Here is a 10,777-nt window from a genome sequence, read left to right as displayed (position 1 = left end):
AGGCTCTCATCGCCGGACTCAAGCTGGCGAAAGAACTGAAAGTGGAAGACCTGAGAGCCTTCAGCGATTCCCAGCTGGTGGTAAGCCAGATCCAGGGAGACTTTGAAGCGAAAGAGCCATCCATGCAGAAATATCTCCAAAAGGTGCGGGAATTTACGTCTACTCTGAACTCTTTTGATATTCAGCACATTCCCAGAGCGGAGAATTTCAAGGCAGACCAGCTGTCCAAGCTAGCAACCTCCCGCATGAGCGAGCTTCCCAAGGGGACAACGCTCGAGTACCTACAGGCTCCCAGCACAGAGGAACCAGAACCTACCATGTGTATCGACTTTGAACCGAGCTGGATCGACGGGTTCATCTGCTACCTTCAGGACGGAACCCTACCCCATGACGAGACAGAAGCTCGTCGAATCAAGCGCCAAGCTCTCCGGTATGTCTTGTACGAAAACAGACTTTATCGTCGATCATTTACTTCTCCTCTTCTCAGATGCCTCCGCCTCTCTGAGGCGGACTATGCCCTCCGAGAGGTCCATGAAGGAATCTGCTGAAATCACTTGGGGGGTCGGGCATTAGCCCATAAGATCCTGCGGCAAGGATATTACTGGCCCACGCTCCAGAAAGATGCGACAGATTTCGTCCGGAAGTGCGACCGGTGTCAACGGAACGCTAATATCCAGCGCCGACCTTCAGCCCTGCTGACTTCCATCATCGCCCCCTGGCCGTTTGCCCAATGGGGGATCGACATTCTGGGGCCCTTTTCCCTGGCCACCGGACAAAGAAAGTTCCTGGTCGTCTCCATCGATTACTTCACCAAATGGGTCGAAGCCGAACCTGTAGCCCGGATCACCGAGCAAAAGATGCGGGACTTCGTGTGGAAGTCCATAATTTGCAGATTCGGACTACCCCGTATCCTTATATCCGACAATGGTCGGCAGTTCGACAATGTCCACTTCAGAAAATTTTGCTCTGAGCTCGGCATTGACCACCGCTTCACCTCGGTTGCCCATCCCCAGACAAATGGGAAAACTGAGGTAACTAACCGTACTATTTTGCAGGGACTCAAGGCTAGGCTTGATCGGTCCAAAGGACAGTGGGTCGAGGACTTATACAACGTCCTCTGGGCGTACCGGACTACGTTCCGACTGCCCACGGGAGAGACCCCCTTCAACCTAGCATACGGCACTGAAGCTGTCATCCCGCTGGAAATTGGCCTCCCTTCTTCAAGGGTGGAGCATTACGACCCCGACACCAATTCTTCCCGGCTTGGGAACAACTTGGACCTTGTTGAAGAGACCCGAGAGGTCGCCCGGGTCCGCATGGCAAGATATCAACAGAAGACGGCGCAATACTACAACTCCAGAGTCAAGCCCAAACTCTTCAAAGTAGGGGACCTCGTGCTCAGGAGAGCCGAGGCTTCTCAACCGACCGAGCAAGGAAAGCTCGCCCCAAATTGGGAAGGGCCGTACCAGATCGCCCGAGTACAATGACCCGGAGCGTACAAATTGAAGTCCCTAGAGGGGACTCTAATTCCACGAAGCTGGAACTCCGAGAATCTACGGATGTATTACCAATGAAACCCCTAGGGGTTCTGGGCAATCAGGAACATGGATTCAAATCTCCTCCTTATAATGGTTTGTCTCTTTTCAATAATTATGACTCCTCTGATGCTGGGTCGTTTGTGATCCTCAGATTCCTCGACAAAGTTCGGGATGCCTCGAGGTTCGGCCGTAGAGTCCCAAACTCCCTCGACCTCGGAAAGTATCGCAGGACGACAGAGCATCGACCTGACGCAAAATACCTCGACAAAGTTCGGGATGCCCCGAGGTTCGACCGTAGAGTCCCAAACTCCCTCGACCTCGGAAAGCGTCGCAGGTCGACAGTGCGTTCCCAGACCCCTCGATCTTGCGCACGATTCCTCGACAAAGTTCGGGATGCCCCGAGGTTCGACCGTAGAGTCCCAAACTCCCTCGACCTCGGAAGCGTCGCAGGTCGACAGTGCGTTCCCAGACCCCTCGACCTTGCGCACGACACCTCGACAAAGTTCGGGATGCCCCGAGGTTCGACCGTAGAGTCTCAAACTCCCTCGACCTCGGAAAGCGTCGCAGGTCGATAGTGCGTTCCCAGACCCCTCGACCTCGCGCACGATACCCCGACAAAGCTCGGGATGCCCCGTGAGTCGACCGTAGAGTCTCAAACTCCCTCGACCTCGGGATGTACCACCGGATCAACTGCAAGCTCGAGCTTCAGGTGTTGAGCTCGACTCTCCGACTGAAGACAGAATGCCCCGAGAACCGGTCCCAAGCTCCCTCGACCTTGGGACGACGAGGCAGTACCTTCGCAGCCCCCCCCCCGAAACGCTCGTGATTAACAACAAAGCATCTCCAAAATGTTCGTGGGAAACAACAAAACAATGCTCACACAGATTTCCGATGGCAACTATTTCTCCTATTGTGACCGGCGTCCCCGGAAGGAGGACCCTGAACAAAAGAGCGTTCACAAAAATTAGTCGAAAAGCAAAGCTACCGACTTCGGCCTGGGAGAAATGCGACGCGGAAGAACCGTCGCGTCGCCTCGACGTAGCTGAGTCGACCACAAGCCAAAGAAGGCTACTGAGTCGACCTGAAGCACTTGACTCCTGCTGCATGAGGTACATCCTGCTTTATGATTGCCTCGTTATATTTATCTACGTATTATCGACGGAACTCTGACTAAAATCTGGCCAAGGTCGGATTGCTCTTGCGAGTCGGTGAACGGGGGCCTAATTCGGCCCCCATAAATTTATGAAGATAACCTCGACCGTGGGCGCATTGATCAGGCTCAAAAGGGCCGAAATGTTCTCCGTGGGTTCCGACCCCGTGCACTTAAACCTCGGCAGGGTCCGAGGGAGATAGCTGTGAAAGCCCTAGTGGTGATTCGGTTAGTGGCTCATACTCCCCTTCGGAGGACGACGCTAACCCCTCTTTATAGACCTACGGTCGAGAAGCGGCCTAGCACGGCCCCACTTGGCGGTCAGAGGCCCAAACCCAACGCCTCTAGAATCTAAGAACTAAGCTCCGCGACCCTCGCGATCTTCGGGTCCGAGCTACAAGACTTGGTGAAATTTCCTAAAATTTGAGCTAGGAGCCCCCCTAGTTAGTGTAATCGGAGTTCGAACACTCAAACAAGTTAGAAGAAAGAAAGGCTAAGCACGGCCAAAAAACATGCCTTCATTAAGCAGCCCGAGGGCTCGGATACAAAGTCGAGAGTCGGCAAAAGTACCGACCTCGTTTACAAGCAAAAAAGACAAAGGGAGAAAAAAAAACGCGGAGAAGTGAAAATAAATCTTTTCATTTATGATGAAACGCCGAAAAAGCTAAGTACAAAATCAGAGGTCGACCAATCAATAGCCTTGAAGGCCGACCTCATCTACAAAAAAAAAAAGAAGAAAGAAAATCTACGCCCTAAGAGGCGGCAGCAGCATCGGCGTCACCCTCAGGGTCGTCTATGGTGACGACCTGGGGGCCTTCGGCAGGCACGGGCCCGGGGTCTGCAGCGGGAACCTCGGCGGACGCCTCGGTAATTCCGCGAGGGGGAACCTCCGTCGCCGCCAGCGCGGCTGAGTCCGCCTCAGCCTCGGTGGACTCCTCCTCGGCCGCGAGGGCATCGGGAACGTCGTCGTCGGAGCCGCAGCCCAACCTCATCCTCGGACGAATCGTGGAGAGGTCGAATTGGGGGCAGATCCGAGCCATCTGCCTCCGGAAGTTTTCGAAACCCGGAGGAACCCGTCCACAGTCTCCTCCTCCAACATATCACGGAACTCTTCCGACTCCTTGAAGAGCTCCACGGCGTTCTCGGCCCGCTCGAGCGCCTTCTTCTCACGGGCCTCGAGCTGCTCGATCTTGAGGCGGAAGACCCCGCCCTCGTACTTGAGGCCCGCGATCTCGGACTGGGCCTCCCCCAGACGCGCCTCAGAGGCGCGCAGGGCCGACTTCGCCAGCGCATGGGCGGCCCTCTCCTCCTCGAGCACCTCGACCATAGCCAGGCGCCCGGCCTCAGTGGCCTCCCTCTGCGCCTCGGCCTCGGATAGTGCCGCCTCTAGCTCGGCGATTCTTTTCTTAGCCGGCTCCAGCTGCCGGCTAACTCGCCGAGTCTCTTCTTGACACCCTTGGGCGATGAATACCAGGGTGTCAACCTCATGAATGTGCTGCAAGGGAAAAAGAGGAAAACGCTTATGAGCTGAAAGACCTACAATATGCTCGCCGACAGCCTAAGGGAAATCAGGAAAGTAGCTTACCCGAGCGGTATTACGGTAAGTACCGTCGACGATCTCTTCCAACGGAATGTTGGCAAACTCGGCCCGGTCCGCTGGAAGCATTGCACGCCGAAACACGGCTCGTGCAACGTCGGCATCATGGATAGCCGAGCTCCCCTCGAGGATTGGGGATCCCGGCTCGCCCGACTCCTCTCGCCGGGCCCTCGAAGAGCTCGGCTCCTCCGAGCTGGGGACCTCAGAGCCTCTGGCCGGCGCCGGTCCCGGGCGCCGTAGGTGAATAGGGGTCGGCCTCCCCCGCTGGGCGACAGGAGCGGGACAGAGAGGGGCCGTTGTGCCTGCGTCGCCAGCGTCCTGCGTCCGCCCCTGATCAGATACAGAGGCCCCCGCCTCCGAGCCCCTCGCCCCGGCCGATGTAGAAGCACCGACCGACCTCGACTTCTTCCGAGGCTGGGGAATTGCCCCCCCCGGCCTCGGCCTCCCGCCTCTTCAATCGGGAGAAAAGAGACGTGCTGCTGGTCGGCATGTGAGGGATGTCTGAAACCAAAAATTTTCCAAAGTATCAGACCACCGTTAGGGAAAAAGAGAGAACAAGTAAAAACAAGGCGATGCGACTACTCTTACCCTCGGGGCGCGCCGAACTTAAGCCCACGCTTGCCAAGGCGCCCTCTCGTAGGAGCTCGGTCAGGTTGAACCCCTTCCCGAGAGCCCGCAGAGAGTCCAAAACCCTCGACTCCCTCCCCGAGGGATCGGAAAGCCTATTGAGGGCCTTCAGCCGCGGGTGCCCCCACCTCGGGTCGAACCCCCACGGCGCCTCGGACGCAAGAAAGAAAAAATTTCTCTTCCACTCATGAATAGAGGAAGGGGCACCCTGGAAGAGTGACATACCGCCCCGAAAGGCAAAGTATAGCCACCCCGCATCCGCCGGGTTTTTCTTCAATAAAAAACACCGGCGGAAATCGCTCACCGAGATCGGGATCCCGTGCCCAAGACACAAGGACAGAAATCCGATTATGGTCCTCCACGAGTTCGGAGCAAGCTGTGCTGGAACGAGTTGGTACTCTACCAGCAGGTTGCTCACGAACTCGTGAACAGGGAACCGCAAGCCGGCCCAGAGCGTCTCGCGATAGATCGCGATCCGACCTGGGGGTGGCCGCGTCACCCTGTCTTCCGGCCCTGCGGTTTCGAGACGAAACCCGGGCTGGAAGAAGAACCGGGAGCGGATCAACTCCAACTCCTCCCCCGACAGACTCGACCCCACATCCTCTGGACCAGAACCCATCCTACAGGAAAGTGGAACAAGCCGGAGGAAAAGAAAATGAAGAGGAGGGGGAAGAAGAACCCTAACTGGTACAGGGTAGAGACCTACGGGGAAGTCGCCGGAAATCGCTCCGGGCACCGTCGGCAAGATTGGGTTGAGAGGAGGAGCAAAGAAGGAGACGGCAAAGACAAAGGCAACCAAATAGAACCTTTAGGGCAGGTTCGTGGGGTTTATATAGGCCCCCCTAACGGCCCAGATCGGCGGGCTCGGTTCCCGCCCCCCGCTCGGATTGCGCCATGTGTCGGCCTCAGAAGCCGAAGCACTGTATTGAATCCAGAGCAATGAATCGAGTACGAAATCGAAGCGTCATCCCGTCGGATCTCGCGGCCTCATCATGGGTCCGAAAAACCGGACCATCTTGAAAGACGAGCGGACGCCACTCCCGCTTCCTCCGTTTAATAGGCCTCAGGGACACGTGGAGCGTCGATCTAGCCCCCGCTTTCCCTGATCGTTGTCCCACCAATACGAGAACAGAAACACCCGACCTTGGATCGTGCCACGTATTCACTTTGAGGCACGAAACGACGTACCTATTTAAGAGGGGAGCCTCGACCACGAGATCGAGGCGCCGCCTCATTGGGCTCAGGAATCCTCATCATGAGTTCTCCGAACGGAGCGACTTCGGAGATCCAAGGGGCGTTGTCCTCGTTGTAGCCGCCTCGGGATGCCTAAGGGCACAGACCCCGTCATAAGTCCGCCACCTAAAGGCGACCTTGAGGTACCAAAGGACGCAAACTCCGTCATAAAAGCTCCCGGACACGTAAGGACGCGGACGCGATTCTCTCCGACCTCGATAACCGCAAGGACATTTTCTACTTCCCGCATCCGAGCCTGCAAGCTGCTCGGACTCGGAAGTCGGGGGTAGTGTTGGGGGAATACGGTTTTCCCCCGGTAATACAGTAACCCCGCCGCTAGAAGGCCGCATGATCGCCGACCTCGGACAACTGAGGTCGGCGTCCGACCTCAGAGCCTCCGACCTGGAGAATTCCCGACCTCAAAGGTTTATCCACGTCAGCCACCTACTACGGCCGTACCCCTCAGAGGTCTGGCCAAAGGCCATACCCTGCCGCTGTCCCAGCATTTATTACGCGTGATCTCTGCAAACCCCTGGATCACTCAACAATTGATGAAAGTCTCCGGCCTACTCAACAATTAATGCATACCGCTGGCTTACTCAACAATTAATGCGCATGGCTCCAGTTATCTACGGATCCGCAACTCGCCACGGCAAGTCAGCCCAGCAGAGTCCAATCAACGATGATAAGTCCCTGATCTCGGCCATGCCTCCAACATCAATGCAATGATTCACCTGATCGTGCGCCAGTCTGAGCGGCATATCGAGCCGTACAAGCGGCCTCGTCCAATCACACCACAGGTACACCGACCCTCCCATATAAAAGGGAACCTTCGCTTTTCAGAGGAGGGGGACGAAAAAACTAATAAACACACTTTCTTCTTCTCACATAGATTGCCCCCCTTCTGACTTGAGCGTCGGAGGGCCGGCGCCGGAAGACCCGGCCACCGGCTTTTTGCAGGCACCCCAACGGAGGACGCCACTTGCCGACGGACAGCCGCTCTCCTGCCGCTCCCCCTCCTCGACCGACGATCGCCCCCGGGTCCAATTTCCAGCAACAATTATAAAACTATCTTATAAACTAATCCCTTGGTAAGAGCAATCAAAAACCCTTTTTTGATTGGGATTCAAACACTACACGATTTCAAAGGAAAATAAAAATTCTCGTATGAAACTATCCCCGAAAAAACCGTGTTAAAAATAATAGACGGAAGAAAGGAAAATTTCAAACCTTAACGGTCATCTGGCCGCCGGCATAGGCTTTATCCTTGTCGGGATCGAGGGCGGGCAGCAGAGGGAACTCGGACCCGTCGATGTCGGCCCAGTCGTCGGCATGGCCGTCGATGGTGACGACTCCGGGGAGGTACTCGGCGAGGACCCGCACGTTGGGGCTCATCTCGCAGCTCCCCCCCGCGTCCTCGCCGTGGTCCCCATGGGCGTCCCCGAGCCGGATCGCCGAGGAGACAAGGATCGCGGAGAACAGCACGATTCGGAGCATGGAGGCGGGCGAGGAGTCGCCGAGAGAGGGAGGATCAGGATTTTGTTTTTGGTGTGGGGGGAGGCCGGCGGGCGGGCTGGGGGAATCTGTGCATCGGAATGGAGGACCGCCTCACGGGCTGCAGCGACACGAAGGAAGCCTCCGGAGGGGTTGGAATTTTTTTTGTCTCTAGGGAAAAGGACGGTTCTAGCCCTGCAATATTTGGATGGTAATAAGGATTCTCTGACCGGTGGAAGATCTAAAACCCGACGTTGAAGATATTGGTCGAAATTATGGCTTGCAAATTCGAACACCCACCCAATAATGATTTAGTAACCCAAAAATCTCAGCCAAAAAATATATCCTTTTTAATTTGAAATATTACATATATAATTAAAGCTTAGTGTGAAAAAGAAATAATAATAATAATAAACTTATTTTTGTATACAAATAATAAAGCCTATTTTAAAATTCTGGTGTATATAAATTTCCCAACCAAATGATTTAACTGGGTCGGGGCTGTATTACTGCCACTAGTTTCTCTCTGCTTAGAAACAGTAATCCTGCTTGATGGTTTAGACCCGTTGGGGTATTAGGCAAAGTAACCTTATTTCCTATTATAATTTTTTATTGTGGACTCAGCAGATGTGATTAGGCCCTATTCGTGGTATCTTATACTTAATAATAGAGCAGTGCCACTGCCACGGTAACTCAGCAAAATTACTTTAAAAAGTCACTTGACTATTTTGCCCTGCCAACTTTGCTACGTCGCATAGTACGACTCATAATGCCAATTCAAAAGGAGCAATCAAAGTACAATGTACTAGTTGAGTGAATTTTTTAGGTTACATATCTAAGTTACTAAAGAATTTTTGTTAATAATAAGTCTAAGATTCACCATCTTTTCTGTGCTAATGATGTTTGCTTGTGGTAGAACCACTCAATTGTATAGCTGTTATGGTCATTATTGATAAGCATGTGAACATTACAGCAGGAGGTTTGATCCTCATGAATCCGATGTAATTTTCTCCAAATGAATAGTGGTTGCTGAGAAAATAAAGTTTTTTCTCGTGGTGATGAAATAAAATTTTTGAATATTTATATAGAATTAAAAAACTCAAATAACATTTTTTGCATAAGATTCTTGTTGTTATATTTTTGTTGGGAAGGCTTTGAATGGGCAGGTCATGCATGGGGAAGTAGCAATATGGGTTTAAAAGGCAATTCCGCCACCACAATTTCGTGGATAAACCAGCAACCAGGTCATACTCTTGTCTTTTAGCCATAGTAGCATGTACATAGAAAGTTCCGAGAAATCTCAGAGCAACACATGTCGAGCAAGAAGATGATCAAATAGATGGCCTTTTGGCTAACAAAGCTACGAACACAGTGCAATGCCAAATTTGGACAATAGTACCTTATCTATTTGTGCAATTTGGTAATGGCTCTTTTATTAGATAAAAATATATTTATTTTTCTTAAAAGGATACTGTAAATCTGTAATGACTATTCTTTCAGAAAAAAAATGCTCCAATAGCTTAGAAGAGTTACTCAAAAAGTCGCTTAGCTGGTGTGATGTATTGTCATTGCTTCCTTTAATTTGCATTAATTAGTGTCATGAAAATGAAGCAAAGTGATTGTGCCAAGGCACTAGAGTGATGGAGTGATTTAACCTGTAGCATTGCTCATTTTCTTATGAGATCTTCATTTCACACTTCTTGTTGGAGTTTGATGAGTTAAATAATCTTTTTTTGGGGTACAAGCTTTTTGTGAGAAGTCAAATAATATATATTTGACTTTTTGCATTATCCACAATTTTTTTTAAAAGCTCCACAAGACTGACCTATGTGTTTTGTCAGAAGCATCAAAATTTGATATGCAGCAGGTGGCAAAAAAATCCATTCTTTCTAAGATTTTGAGTTTGTATTTGTTCAGGAATTGAGAGCCTACACAGTACTCTGACATGGATTGTGCACCATGCACCAACAGAATCCTCTCTATTGCTAGTAGATTTATCAACAAGCATGCCTTGTTGGGTGCGGAGAGAATGTGCAGATCGTCCAATTAAAGGTGAAATGCATAAGGTTATCGACATAATAAAAATAAATATATGACCCTATTGTGCTACCTAATAATAATTTACAAATATAAGAATTTCAGAAGGTGATCGACATATCTAAAGGGCAGGTGTTTGTGCCATCTTGTGCTAATTTACAGATGTCTGTAATTATTTTTTTTATATGATGCAATCATATTTTATACATGTGCGACTCATAAGCTACTTTTACCTCAAAAACACACCGACATTGTAATTGAATTTTAAGTTTAATGTTTTCAAATTTAAGTTTTGGGTAATATTCCGGTGAATTGATGGTAGGAGACTAGCTAGGCCTCGCAGAATTTTAAGCCGTGTCTCGATACTCTATGCTTGCTACTGATTGAGGAGCCCCTCATATTATTGCCTTAGAAACATAATTGAACTTGTAGCATTCAACTTATTGCAAGTACACATCATAATTAAATAAGTTCAAGGATTGTTAGCAGGGCAGTTGAAATCGTCTTAGCATCTATAGGACCGGCAAGCCATATGTTCTCGGAAAAAATAACACAAATCCTAATCCCCATCATTTATGGAAAAGCCAGATTGATTGAAGATTAAACATAGCCAATAGATTTATGTTCATAAGATGGAACTACAAGTTTATACTGGCATTCAACCTATCCCGACCCTTCTTTATCTAGGTTTGGAACCGGCTATATATAAAATATAGGCGTAGTTACTCATAAGTTGGAATTATGGAAGACTCTATTATAATATAAAAGCTTTGGGTTAAGAAGGACCAAGGAAGAATATATTATTGAGCTGAGTATTATATTTGGCCAACAAACTAAAAAAATTTTCTTTCGCAAATTTTACATGTTTGTTAGAAGTGAGCAATCCAAAAATCATTTCATTAACATTACCTAGGCAATTGAGAAACAGCCTCAAGTACTTAATCCCTTGTGCTACCTTACAAGGTCAGACACCTATACTACAACAGTTACTTGAAACTGATACGATAATCTCCACTTCATACATATAGGCAGTTACTCCAGAGCTGATCTTTTTTTCCCCATTCAACAGCAGAACACCTTGGAGCCTTCTTTGGCTGTTCG

This window comes from Phoenix dactylifera, chromosome 5 (genome assembly GCF_009389715.1).
Source record: "Phoenix dactylifera cultivar Barhee BC4 chromosome 5, palm_55x_up_171113_PBpolish2nd_filt_p, whole genome shotgun sequence".
Classification (NCBI taxonomy): domain Eukaryota; kingdom Viridiplantae; phylum Streptophyta; class Magnoliopsida; order Arecales; family Arecaceae; genus Phoenix; species Phoenix dactylifera.
Note: the sequence above shows the minus strand (reverse complement) of the source record.